Below are 15,271 nucleotides of genomic sequence, written 5' to 3' on the forward strand. Positions count from 1 at the left end.
CTTTGTTCTATCTTAAAACTTCTGGGGAACAGTGTCATGCTAGCCTAAAATCCTTTGAGTTCTGTGTTGCGCTGTGCCCGTGCACGTAATAAATTCTGATTAGAACTCCCGACTCCAAAACTTTCTTCCACCACAATACATAAAGTGTACTATTTCTACCGTCTGTGACAATTTTCTTACTTCTTCACCGTTGACTCATTTTGCAAGTGGCATTCGGAATGGTGTTCCAACTTCTCCCATTTACTTCTATGTGTACAGCAGATGATCACGGGACATTAATACATTGCAATGGATTTGAATAATTGTTAGAGTGAGGTCTTTACTTGTGTATCATGTAGGTTTCTGAGCCCTGCTTGTCACAGTGTCTGTAAGAGAAATACTACTGCATGGTTGAGTTCTGCAACAGTTGAGACTTACAGCACACTGCATTGGCGGTCTGCAGCCCCAAAGGGAACTGAGCCACACAACGACAGCCAATGAGAATTCATTTCACTAAGTGAGAGCTGGCTTAGACAAATACCTTGAGCAAAAGTGGATGTGCTTACTTTAGTATCACCACAAACAAGAACTGTTCTCTGTGCAGATCAAACCAAAAGGGGAAAAGAACAAAGCTAAATAGAGTAATGATGTGCAGGCTTGTTATCAGCTTTTGTGAGAAATGAGGCCTACAAATACAGTGAAAATGCAGTGCTGCTTGGTTTGGATCATTCCTTCATGAAGACACATAAAGGTCTGCCACATTTCCAGACTTTGTAGGCATTTCTTGGCCCAGATATTTATTTCACATTCATCACCAGAAATCACCAGATCACAGCAAGGATTCCATCTTAAAATTTGACTCCTTGTTCAAAATCAAAATCATTCCACCAGAAATGCACGGATACTAGAGATCAATCCTTTCACTTTCATACCCTGTGACAACTACACAGTGCCCTGTCATAATGATCTGTTTAGCTGTGAGGGGAAGAAATACTCAAATTAATTTGAGTTAAAGGTACAGTGGACATTCAAAAAAGGCACAGACATTCTGCAGTGTGAGTTTCACAATAGCTGTCAATTGATGCCAAAAAAGGCCCAGCTGGGTTAGGTTTAGTTTCAGAATAAATGTACCACAGTGCTTAGTTCAGGTTTTAAGAACAAGGCTCATTTCCTGTCATTTATTGTCAAGTACAGAAAGTTAGCTGTCCCATTGCAGAACATGGGGTAAGCCACGACCTGTCCTTTGTGTACACAAGACATTGTGTAATGAAACTTTACAATGTGATTTTGTTAGTGTAATATGCATGCACAAATATCTATTTATTTAATAACGGTCCTTGTATTACATTCTGTTCATACAAGAATGTATTCTGGACACTGGGATTGAGCCACTTGAAGACAGCCTTTTCTATCCTCAAAACATTTTTAGAGAAGAAAATGTCACAGCAATGCAAAGATGTGAAAAATAATCACAAAACTCTGGGTCAGGTCAGCAAGAGTAGAGTTGGAAAAGTTGGAAAAGGCAGCTACAGTAGTCAGCAGACTTATCTGCAATGATGCTGTGCAAGGGGAACCGAGCTGAAAGTAAACAAGATGGAAAGATGGAATTTCACGGAGACAAACAACAATAGCGTGCCTAGCCTGCCAAAGTTAAAGCTCTCAGACAAGACAAGGGTATTCCTTTATTTGTTGTTTGCTTGTGTGCTCTGACCCACAAGGCTTCTCATGTGTAATCATGTTTTTTCTCAATTACATGCACAGGCATTTGTTGTCTGCCAAAAATGTCAGTGTATCTTGTTCCCAAGTGCTGCAGTGTAAACAACATTTTCCTTCTGACAATTGTTTCACTTGTGGGCAGTGGGTGCACAGCCTGCTCTGTAAAACCCAGTGACATCGGTCCTGTGTTGAAACAGATCAAATAAAAGAAGCGAGGGAATTTTAAATGTGCAAGAAGGGGAACATGAGATGGGGAAAGCCAAATGGTATGATGGTTTGAAGGAGTACATTTGTTGCTTCATCTGTGATACAAAGAAGGAACTGCCAGAGTGAGAACCATGTACTTTTCATTGTACAGGTTCACATGAAGGAAACTTGTTTCAGTCTCTCCTTATCTTTGTGCAGCTCAAGGTTATTATTACAGGCTCTGTGGTTAAGATCATCTGACAATTTGAAAGAAAAAAAGCACTCTGTTGAACAAACACATATAGCAGAAGGTGATAATCATCTCTCAATAATGGTGTTTGTACGAAACCAAAAGTCTGTAAGCTGTTATCTTTTTAAATATGAACGTAGCTGAGCAATACTGTGAAGCAAATGAACACAAAGAAAAGGACATGTTGCCTCACTCTGGTCTCCCCAGCCCTTGGCTAGTGCTTTCAACTGTATTGATTCTCATTAAATCTCCTTCCCAAACCTGAGGCTAATTGTCCCTTTTGTCTGTGAATCCACAGACGATATCCACAAACACAAAAAGGGAACTGGACCTGGGAGAGGTAGAGGAACATGTAAAATGAAACATGTCAATAGTGACTATATCACCTGAACCTTGAAACAGTGTGGTGTGGCCTGCGCAGAACGACAGTGCCGGGCAGAAGAAAACAATAAAGGGATTTCTCTAATATTAGCACTGGGCAGGACCTGACATCATTCTGACAAAGCAGAAGAAATCATGCAGCATGAGAGGTAAAAAACAAAAAAACAGCTGCATCCTGTAAACATATTATTGTTCTGCTCTGATGGCCTGTGTAGACCCTAGCAGAGGGCACCTTCATGAGTTCTGCCTCTTTCTGTACAAGGCTCTCAGCTGCCTTTGCCGCAGAATGAGCGATCAAATGAGGCATCCTTCATGAGGAAACACACACCCTATCTCTAGCTGTTTAAATGCCAACTCGATCAGAATGAATAACCTTTTGTCAGAGGAGCTACATGTTTGTTCATTGCATCTGTCATCATTGCAGGCTTTTTCTATTACTAAAGTGGACCTTCACAGACCACTAGCCAGTTTGGCTAACTTTGTTCCTGGATATCCACGATCCTGTAAGTTCTATAGATCTCTCCAAATCATCAATCACTGGACACCCTGAACTCAGGGACATTTTGATAAATTAAGGCCAACTAAGGGCTCGATTTAGCAGTTTAATGGTTTGGATAAAGCCAAAAAACAAAAAGGTTACTGCGGATCTTCCAGATCAGGTTTGGCCATCCCTTGTGTAGTATGGTGCTTGTTTAATCCATATGTGAGAAACCAGCCAATCACAGAGCAGCATTTCTAAACATTCCTATACCTCTATTCTGGTGTATAAATGTAATCTCATTCATATAATTATTAGGATTACAAATTTATTCAATTACCAGCTATGTTGCAGGACACTTAATGTGATACGAAAACATTGAAAACATTAGTTCTTAATAGTTTTGTTACATTTATCCAGCATGAAAACACAACACAGATCAGCTACTATAGGTCAGTTACAGCAGATCCTGGACCAATACATTTTTAGATTAAGAGAAAGTGGGTTGCTTAATATATTTAATGAAAGTAAATCTGTTATTTTATCACTGTAAATAGATTTCGGTCTTATGCTTACGTTTGTGATTTATGATAAGTTGATAGAATATTAAGAACTTAAGAAGCTATTTCACTTAGTTTGTGCAGCTCAGCTTTGCAGTCCTCTCACCCAAACTGCATGAGATACAATAAGGGACACCCTTCACATGACCTATTACCTTATAATAGTGATCTTAAAATGGTAACACGATGATGTGCTATAAGAAAGCTTTGTGCTTTTCGAAACGCAAAGACCTGCAATGCACGCGTGTTGCATTAATGCTGTTCTGCTCAAGAGAGACAGCAACATTATCCCCCTGGGAATGGACAGCTATGAGGAGCAGGCCTCATTTGCCAAGCTTAAGCCATGCCCACTGCTTGGCATCAGTAACACATTCATCAGACATCTGTGCTACATCTACAAAAGGACATCAAACTTGGGCAGCAACTCAACCGCCTGACACAAATCCAACACTTTTCTTCAGGCTTCAGACAAATTCATACTCCTATTACTGTATTTTTGCTTTTGAGGATTGAGAGCTTTCATGCCACTATCCCTACTAAACACCTCTAGAATGATCCCAAAAATATGGAAATTAAAATGATATACTACAAAAATACTGTCAAAAGAGTAGAAGAGAATTAGGTAAGAACAGATGCCTTGGCTCAATTACAGTTTCAATGCAATGCCATTAAAGTAACTGTTCATTAGGTGCTGATCATTAGTGAGGAGATGGTGGAATGCTTCCACATGCTCAAAGGTCAGTAGATAATGATATTCTTATTATTACTGGTAAGGCACAATGCATACAATGGGTAAGAGTCTTTCTTTTTTAATAGCGAATATTGATGTAAAGAACCAAGGGGTCTTTATAGAGTTATACTCAGAGCTATTAAGTGTCCCAGTGCCTTGTAAAATCAATCATGGAATCCTAATGGTGCTCCCTTAAATTGAAAATCATGGGACACTAAAAAAAACAAGACCGCTAAAGGTTGTTTTATTTATTTTTCTAATCAAGCCATATGTCTGCTGTAAGCTATTTAAAATACTAATGGATGAGACCGCAAAGAGGGAAATTGAGCTCAACTGCAGACCATGCAAGTTCTCGCTATACAAGCCAATACTGACCAACTCGCTAGCTTCCCATCGTGGTCAAATCTACAGCAACTCCTAATGCACCCAGCTGACCGACCTGATTAATTCTGCTTATTGACAACTCCTTCCATAAGGCATGCTCTTGGGACCTGGATTCACTTCCTGTTATAGCTCCAACACTAATGGCAATATTGTTTGAGGAAAAAGCTGCCATTAATAAATGCTTCCTTTGCACAATAACTGTATTGCCTGATTGGGTGCAGCACAATATGACAAAGACACCAACATATGGCTTTAATAAATAAAATAAAAAAAACTTGCTAACCAACTAACTGGAAACACAAGTCACTGTGTGTAATAAAAGCATTATCCTAAAGTTATATGATTTAGCTAGACATATAGAAGACACCATCAGCATTTGAAGGGAACCATCATGTAATGGTTTTCCTGTCGTGTCATTTCACATACTCCAGTGTGTGTTTTCAGTGATGTTTCAGTCCTTTTTGCTGATTTTGTCCTCCTCGCTAACCAAAGCAGCAACAAATGTCACCAAAGATGATTATTTATCACCCCAAAAGGCTTTGTTTCACTCAGACACAGAACCCAGCAGAGGCTTGGTTAAACCTGTTCCCTTTTGACATATCCACTCAGTGTTTGTGTGAAGCTTTTGTCTCTGCAGCACTGAAGTACGATGCACAATTGATTTCAAATCAAAAGGGGACAAAAAAAGATACATACATTTCTAGCAATACATCCCACAGTCTTGAACAGTTTACCAACCAGAAACGAAAGCGAGATTTCCAATGGCAAATGGACAAGATTAATTTCAAAAGGCTTAAGAAGATACATGTTTTGTGTAGTCAGCTTTTGGGGAGGCGGTAAATGGATAGACCACAATAATTTTAGATTTTTCTTTTCTTGCGAGTCACCACCTTCAAGCCTCTACTCCCCTGGTGTGAGATCTTTGTCACTATGATATGGCCCAATATCAGCTGCAGTGCATTTGTATCTTTAAAATGATTATAATTATTTGTGATGTGGTACATCAATGAGAACAGTCTGACTCCATAGGATTAGGTCACTATGCTTGTTTTATGTTTTTTATTTGTTTGATTTTTAGATCTCAGCCCTAAGTGGAATTCACAGTCTATAATATTCCCAGCATCCTCTAACCAGCATGAATTCACCCTTTGCCCTTTGTGTGTGTGTGTTATTTGACACTGAGTCCGCCCCACCAAACCTGCCTGTGCTACACATTCCTCTTGGGCCTAATAAATGCACTTCCTGTTTGTGCGTCTGTAATTATCAGGGCTTGCTGATACACTGCCTGGTACTTTAAATAAAAATCTGGCGGCTGGCAGATTTCTCCCCATCAGTGTTCTTGAATTGGAATAGAAAGGCATCTACTCTGACCTAAAATCAGATAATCAAAAATATCCAATCAAAAGTCGGTTAATGCTACAAATTGAAATACATTTTTCAGGACACAACAGAAGATCAATCTGCCATAAAGAACAGTACATACATTAGAAGCTGTTATCTAAAACAGTAATGTGGTTCTTGCAAGGAAAGATAACTCATCATAAAGTGGACCTTCTCTTAATTTTTACAGACAAATAGCTATGTGGAAGTTAACTGAAGACTGGAAAATCAAAGTGATGAAGCACAGAGAATTGTCACCATCTCACCTCGTATAGGAGTTTAAACCAGTTCTTCTTAACTTAACAAAACCCATGAACTGCTATTCTTTTTACACACTGAACTACAGGAACATATAAAGGTCACCAATGCTGTGATATTAGAACAGGACACACCTTTCATTATTAAAAGACGAATAGAACACTGCAGAATTGAATAGAACCTCTATGGTAAAAAAAAACCCAAAGGATTTATGTATCTAAACATAAGACTACATTGTCTCTGTTAAAGCCAGGAGTAAAAGAGTATATGGCCAACTCTCATTCCTTTTTTGGTGTGACACAACCCATATTTCTTATCAGAAAACCGCGCACACACACACACACAAGGCAAGAAATAAAAGTCCAGGTTGGTAGCTAGCTGGCAAAATGTACATTAACAAGCCTGGTAACCACAAGCCCACACCTACCCTCTTGTAAATTCCATTCCTGTGAAGCTTCTGCTTGGGCCGGTCCCTTTGGCTGGAGTTTATATCTTTACACCTTCCCAGAGCTCAGCACTGATGTCCTAAGTGCTCCTAAGTGAATCAAGGTTGCCTTCTTTCTAGCGAGACTCAACGTAATGGATTAGATTTTTAATGAAGCCTGGAATGGATTAATTTCTCCGGGGTCATTTCTGAATCCCAAGCAGGAAATGGAAATGTCCCCCCTGTAAAATTATAGTGTATAAGGGTCCCTCAAGGAGCAAACGCCATCCCAGTTTGCAGAATGTGGTCAGACGCTTTGGGGGAAACAGATACATTTAGGCCACCAGCGTTGCCTTTAAAACAATAAATGCAAATGCTTGTTATACGCGTGTATTTATTTATGTATGTGTTTAATTATTTTTACAAACTCTCCACTCACCACTGCCACAAGCCTAATAGATCACCAATGGGATTAGGAGACCTCCATGCTAATTTATTGTACAATGTAAAAACCTTCTATGGTATAAATGTCAATAGTTACAAATCACTACAGTGTTAAGACACTATGTTTATAAAGCAGTGCAGTTTACACTGAATATATTGCAATCAATCTGAAACTATATGATCCATGTAAGCACTATTAAGCCAATAAAACATCTCCATAAATGCAATATGGCAAACATTCTTAGTCTCTCATGAAATCACTTTAAAACAGCATAGCATGTACGTATAAATAACAGCACATAATTTACTATAGTATATGCTATTGTGACATATCAAAAACGTAGCTTTAATGGAAGTGTTATAAAGGCTTGGAGCAATTTCCATTTTGACAGGTTCGTTTCAGATAAACAATATAGAGTAAACCTGGAAGGTGCCAAAATTTTGAAAACAAATCATATGTTAAATATAGCAAACACATACAAGTGATCCAAATCTGAGGTCATTTCTAATTTAAAATGGTGGTGATCAACAGTCCTTGTGTAGCGTGCTTCACACAGACCTAAATAAACACACAAACTTATTCTTGACAAAACCAGGTGTTTTGGTAAAAATAGCAACGTAGTCTTGCTGCAGTGGGGAGCACAGATGACAGATGTCACGTTTCTTTATGCTGGTCGAATGCTGACTTATACAAATCCTGTCTGTACGGTCTCATCTTCTGAAACACTGACTTCAACAGGCAGATAAATGGCAGTAATCTCACAAGAGAGGCTACACAAGCTCAGCAAACAATAGCCTTCTAATGCTATACGGCATATTAACAAGAGCAACTAAATCTAATCAGGGGTGAGGGCACTTGATCGATTATAGAAGGCAGCTCCTGTAGCAGCGAAGTGACACGTCGCTGCTCCACCCGGAATAACATTCTCACATTTTCTTTTTGCTTCGATTGCACAAGTTGCATCCAAAAAGCCCTGTGGTTACATATGGAAACGATCTGGTTTCAAATGCAAGGCTTTGGCAAGCACCACTCGCTCAAGCGCTGTGTCACTGTGTGTATTACTGTCAAAGCCTGAAAATGCTGCGGGTCCAAATAATGGGTTGCAGTTATTCATGTTTTCACAGTGTGTCTAGGTTGTTAAGTTCTCCACTGCAGGGTCTGTGTCCTGGATTGGCATTTCAACCTTGTTAAAAAGACACAGTGCCGATGCTTTACTCATATCTACCAACTCTTCATCTCAACCTAAGATCAATACATAATAACCTAGAGAGCTACCCTGCGCTCTGGGTGAGAATACTCTCAAAGAACAGGTACTTTCTACAGCAGGAGAAAAAAATAAATCATCACAATAGAACATGGATACAGACTCTGCATTAGAATATAGTATTGCTGGGCTGAGTGTTTAGAGCTCACACTGGCATTGGCAATCTGTCCAATGAGAGTGGAAGCAAAACCAGACGCCGAGTGTGGAAAAGTGGGCTTGTAACACAACCGTGCCTCAAATCTCTCTAAAGCCATAGCAACCAACCCTGCTCTCAACTCCTACTATCTCTACTGATGCTACAGATAGTAGTTCTACTACTATTGCTAGTCTTCTAATTGTTCATTAGTCAAGAAGCATCTTTAACAAAGCATTGGTGTCCCCAAAATAACAATGTTGATGTTGTTTTTAAGGTGATCAAACTAAATTTAAAGAGGGTATTAATATGATATGAGTCATTGGTCTACACTGCCTATTCTTGTTTTGCTTTGATGAACATTTCAAATGATGAAGGACTTTTAGATCTGTATAAATATACTGAAACATGCTTATTTGAACTTCATATTATCATATTAAGTTGGTCTATGGAAAAATATAGTCCCATAGGTTCTGTGTAACAATACACAGTTCATAGATGCTTTTAGAACTGAATAATAACACACAAGCACAAAACATATGTACCCATGTTTTTTAGAACAAGTCAACAATGACTTCACCCAACCCCCCATCCCCACCTCCTCACAATTAGTTTAAAACAATAATTAAACTAAAAGCTTCAGCAACCTGTTTATAATAAGTGGAGCCCTGCATTTTCTTTCCACAACCTTTTAAAATCTCTCTGTAATTGTTACAAAGGAAAAACATGAACACACCAGCCACATGGGCCCAATTACGAATGTAAAATAGTCAACAGGCCTTTCTGAGCTTAAAAAGGCTCTTTCTTTCGGGGGCCTTTAATAAAAAAAAAATGTCCATTGAAGGGAAATTACATAAAGAGGTGTGTGTGTGTGTGTGTTTGTGCATGGGTGAGCTGGTGTAAGTGACATTTGTTTTTGTAGGGGGCAGTTTGGGTAGACTAAAATGTTTTCTGTAAAAATTAAGTAGGCAAGGGAATTTTTCTGTCTCTGTTTCTTCCAGTAAGGGCTAGCCTCTCATGATAATAAACATATGTCCTGTCACAATATATCAACTTTCTGTAGGAATTAAAATGTTCGACAGAACTTTATTATTTTTTAAGTGCTCCTAAGATTTTAAAATTATTTATGATATTATTATTTTAATATTATGTTGTTCATTTTGACTTGTTCAATGCTTTTTCTGGGGGGGGGGAAGGTGTAAAGTAAATTCCAGTGGAACTGTATTCACTATACTTAACCACAATTTGTTTCCATGTGCTGCTTCCTTCCTTGATTTGGCACCGAATAAATGAGATCTTGCTGACTGAATATTGCAGAAGACTTTCAGGAAGCATAGAGTAAAAGCATGGGCTGAAGACGGGTTGTGAAATAAAACGTGGATGTGATTAAGTCAATTCTTCAGTCAAGCTACACAAAAAATAGCAGGGACCTAAATACCAATGTTTATAAACATTCATTATAAGTGGTCATTATAAACACACTAGTGTGATATGACAACATTTCCTTCTGAGCTGTCACACACTGAGACAATATTTAGCCCTACACTTTAATTGGTTTCACTGACACAAAAGATGCTTTTACAGCCCAGGGGTAAAGCTTTGAAGACAGCCTCTTCACATTTAATTATAATGTCCATTTGAAATAATCTGTTATTAATAAGCAGCAAGGCTTCAAACGCACATCATGTGGCTGCGCAGAAGCAGATAATTACCACAAAGAGCAATGCCTAGAATTATTTTGAATACCTTTTTTAAATATCACTAATTGTATCATGCTGGTGAATTCAGAGGTTTTTTTAGAAGCATGAAAGAGACTGTATAAAGCCAATCCAAACAGCCATCCAAAACTTAAACCAAAGTATTACCCAGTAGCACAGTCAAGCTCTAGACTGTATTCTCTAGTGTGTATTGTGAACCAATTGGTTTAAAGTTTGAATGCATTCCACCTCACAGATATATTTTCATATGCATCAGCTACTGAGCACTTAACAAATTACTGCTGAAATGACAGCAGTGTGTGTTGTGAACTAGGACTGTCTCTTTAATACCACTCATTAAAAACAGTCTGTGGTGCAAATTGTATTACATTTGGAGTCTGTGGTTTTACTCTATAGTTACAGAGTATTCCTCTTCTGTTTGCAGAATTGTTAAAAGACCCCCCCACCCCCCAGCCCCATCACTTAATTAAATATGTTTTAATATGTATACTAACATAGGAATGAAAACAGAAGGTTCTGTTTTGTTATCTGAAGTGGAGAAAAGCTTATAGAGTTTTTACAGAATAGCAAAGGCTATAACTGGCAAGCTACCATATTATTTATATGGCAGTGACAATACTGTGTCACACATAATGTTAAAGCAAAAGACTGGAAATGTCTTGACTGCACCCCAGGGGTCTCCATACAGGTCCATTGCATGGTTATCTGGTAGCTTCTGCAGTGCAATACAATACAGGTCGATTGAAATAGGAAATCGCAATATACTGTGTTTACAGTGGCTCAGAGAGAAGGAAGTGCTGCTTTCAGCTTATCATATGGGGAGTGCCTGTATCCACACGGACTGTGAAGTCTAGACCCTCTGTTTCTACAGTTGTTATCATTCAACACAGCAAAACACACACACATATACACACACACACAAGAAAAAATAAAATTAAAATAAAACACCATGGCTTGCATCCAACAACCAGATGTGTGTTCCCCTTGCTTGGTGGATAAAAACACTGGCTTAATGAGTATTCAGATAAACCAGCGGGGTACACTTTCCAGAAAAGGGAAAGAAATCAGTAAGAGAAGGAGGCATAATAACTGATGAAAGCTGCTTGGGATTCATGTGACAGACAGGGTAGAAGTCTGAGGCACCAGAATGAGTTTCTTATTCAGCATTGTGGGACATTATGAGCAAGAAACAGCATTTGAGTGAAGGTGGGAATCTCAGTTCAGTCGTAGATACATATGCATTGATGCAGATTTTATCTATGATTATAACACCTTAGCTATAACATAGATCCTGTATGCATCGTTTGTCTAATCCAATAGTTAACTTCAATTAAACCTCTCTAGCAGTAGTATATCCTTCTGTCCAAATAAAGTAAGGTCATAAAACAGTCAATCCCGTGTGACAGATCATATGGTTGCATTTTAAAATTAATACCTTAATTAAACTTGGGCTATAATAGAGAACTCAACAGCACCTCCGATTTAAGGCACTATAACACTTGAAGCACCAGCTGTGGAAATTAATTTCAGTTAATGTGGAAAAGCATTATTGACGAACGCATTGCTTTGTTAACATGCATTCACAGTTGTCCGAGTCATCTGCAAATTATCAAATCTGATGCTCAACCCAAAAAGGGTCTCAAGACTCATTCTCAAGGAGAGTTTGGTTTGCCTTTCTGTGGCCCACATTCCTGTTTATGAGACCAAAATAGAAAGGAAAAAAAAATAACAGACCTCTGGGAATACAGCTAGAACACAGAAGGCCAGGAATAGCTTCATCCCAAAGGCAATGAGGGATGTCACTTTGGTTCTTCATTTTCTCTGCTTGTCCTAGGCTAGCAAAATACCAAAAAAAACAATTCGAAGAGACCTCTTTTTCACAGTGGTTGGTGAGCATGAATTTTCCATTCCTTAAGGGAATTTCTCAGCCTGAGAATTGTTACCGCCATTTCTTGAAAGTATTCGGAGTACATGTGAATAAAAGCCCCATTCTGCATGGGTTACAATTTTCCCAAGGAAGCAGCACCTTTATTTGGGAGGGGGGAGAAGGCCTCATTTGCTGGCCTTTATATAGAATCTGCCCGCTGCTCGCATTCAGTGCGATGAAGTGAATACCTTTCACTGAAACATCTGCCATTTGCACAGGGTCCTGAAAGATGCCAACTACCCTTCATTTTGAAATCCGTCTTATAATGGACAGAAATACGACATTCTTAAAACTTAAAAATAATGGAAAATTAAAGGAGTCATTTTCTGCAAGGTTTAAAAAAAAAAAAAAAAAAGTCTCCCAGATCACAGAATAATATAATCTATGTATCTATATCAAGAGGATGTTTCTCTGGCAAAACAGTCTGAATAATTAAACATGGTGAGCAAGCAACACGTCTCCTTGGCAAAACTATAAACAGTTGAGTGGAAGGCAGGTTTTCAGCACTGTGGAAATACAGTCACCTATGGCCTCAGCAAGTAGGACAGCTTGTCAAACCAAATGCTCATGTAGCTTCCGTGCACAAATTGATGCAGCTCTTCTCTAAGTCACGGCTCTTGGTCTCTCAGATTGTTTTTGTATTTTTTGTACCTCGATGTTTCTTATTTCCATTAAATTAGGTAATTTAGGAACTTGGCTTCAAAGCGTATTTCTCTTGTGGTGTTTATATGAGTGTTTATGGCTATTCCAGTGTTTTTGTTGTTTTTTTCTTCTGCTTTTAACTGATCTGCATTTATTTCACTGAGCACTAGTCCATGCCCTCTACAAACGCATTGGCATGCCGGGTGTTAAAATGGGGGCATTGTGCAGACACAAGAAGAGGAGGTGTGGAGAGAAAAAGAGCCCCATACTGACTCACCACAGACACCAGACACAATTCAAAATCACTGTTAGAAGTTTCACTGTTGGTCATTTTTATTGACATTTATGCATTTACAAGAAGCTAAAACCTTTACTTTTTTTTTTTTTTTAAGTAAACCGGCATTAAAATGAAGTGAATAAAGTAAAAAAAGCCTTGACTAAGAAGAAACCCCCACTGATCAGAAGGAAGAGAGTGAGTTCAAATAGCTCAGAGATTTGATTTGTCTTCAGAAGTAATCCACTGGTGAGTGTAATTATAATAACCTGCCTAGAATAAACTCCAGAGCAGGGGTTCCCAATGTCTGGTGATGGAGGGCCAATTTCTGGAGGTTGCATGGGATGGAGGGGCCGCAGTAGAGAATGAACCACCGATGAAAATGAAATTTGTCCCAATTCATACCTTTTTATGAACATTAATTTTCGTTTTATTATTTTCCCCCAAATAACATGTGCAATTTTTAACAGACAATTTTCAGAAACTCTAAAAATATAGTAAAGGTTCAGAAAGGGGTGGTTGAAGGTTGGCTTTGGGGGGCTGCACCAAACATCCTCGAGGGCCACATTTGGCCCCCTGCTCTAAAGGATGACAGTTATGACCATCTGCAGACAACCTGGTTCTAATCCCCACTCCCAAACAGTTGGCATTTAATAATAAGTGAAAAACGACTTTAGTAGTTCTAAGGGAAGATATTTAAATACATACATACATACTTAAATAAATCACCATTTAAACCTGCAAGTAGCAACCCTTTATGATTCTGGTGACACTGCTTAAAGATGCAACTTTCCCCTCATTTTGAATCTTCAAGACATTCGAGACTGTTGAATCGTAAGCCTCATTCTGCGGACCCAGTGGGTTTGTTTGTCCTGTGAAGGTGGAGCTCAGGAGAACCCCTGCAAGTCCTGGAAATTAGGTTGAACATCCCCTAAAGAGAAACAGCAGTCCTTGCCTGAGAGAGTTATATCATTGCGAGAGAAATGCTTCTGTGACATGGTTTCCTATAATACACTGGGAACTGGGCAGAGGTGCATTTTCTTCCTCCAGTAAAGTGAACTGTGATCTCATTGTGCCTGCCTGCTTTTATTGTGAAGCCCTTGCCTCAAACTGAATTTGTCCTGAATACAATATAAAAATATACTGAATGACTTTTTCTTTCATTATAAATAATCGTTCCTTGTTTGACCTGCCCTGTCACATTGGCAGCCATTAACTGTTCAGAGGCAACATCTCTTGCTTTCAGTTTAATTTCTCAGAGTACGTTTTCCTAATGCATGGTTTATTGTTTAGGATTAAAAACCACTAAAAGAGCAGCCTTGCCCAAAAGCCTCATGTCTTTGTTTAAAATGTGCAGTACACTCCTTCGCAGTAAAAGAGAGCACGCTTCTCCCAGGGTTGGCTACAACAAAGAAACAATCCAGAAAGCAAGAAAGACCAGTCTTTAAGACCAGGATTTAAATGTATGTCGCAGGGACCTAATGTAATTAAACAAGGTGCAACTTCCCATCAAAAAATAAACAAAAAAGGGCACACATAAACATTACATTTTCTTGTCAGGTTTTGAAAGGCCCTTGTTATATATTCTTTTGATTTCGCAATGACAAAGAATAAAAGTCATATCTGCATCCAGTTTGCAATGAGGAATGGTGCAAGTGTGCTTAAATACAATACACAGCCCATAAAGAAGGCTTTACACATATTGGAGCTTTTACAGTGCAAGACAGATTTTATGATGCAAATACTGCAAATACTGCAGCCTTAGTGCATAATCCTTATTTTGAACAAAATGTTTCTTTAACCATAAATTCTGTCTGTTTATTGGTGCATGTTTCTAGTTATCTGCCTCTGCCAAGCCTGGTGTAGGCCATGTTTAAATGCTTCATATGCAAATCTGTGCTTCACTAGAAACATATGCAACCATGGCCACAATGCCATTTTTTTAAACTTGCACTTCCACAGAAAAGTTGGATTGCAAGTTCTGCTTTACCCACATGGTTGAATGATGGATGCAGACATTTGCAATCTGTTTTCTTGTGAAGTTTCAAATTAGTTATTAACTGCATTGAGACACTCCAAGCACGGCATCCATACTGTCCTAATAATTACCAGTTACAATAAAGAGCAATGTAACTTTCAGCC

The 15,271-nt window shown here is 38.7% G+C and overlaps 1 protein-coding gene across 1 annotated transcript in view; it reads right to left on the reverse strand.

Moving 5' to 3' along the window:
- Positions 1 to 15,271, reverse strand: part of LOC136747864 (USP6 N-terminal-like protein) — a 49,545-nt gene that overhangs the window by 22,878 nt on the left and 11,396 nt on the right. The gene's annotated exons all lie outside the window — the stretch shown is intronic.

The sequence above is a fragment of the Amia ocellicauda genome, chromosome 4, assembly GCF_036373705.1.
Source record: "Amia ocellicauda isolate fAmiCal2 chromosome 4, fAmiCal2.hap1, whole genome shotgun sequence".
NCBI lineage: Eukaryota > Metazoa > Chordata > Actinopteri > Amiiformes > Amiidae > Amia > Amia ocellicauda.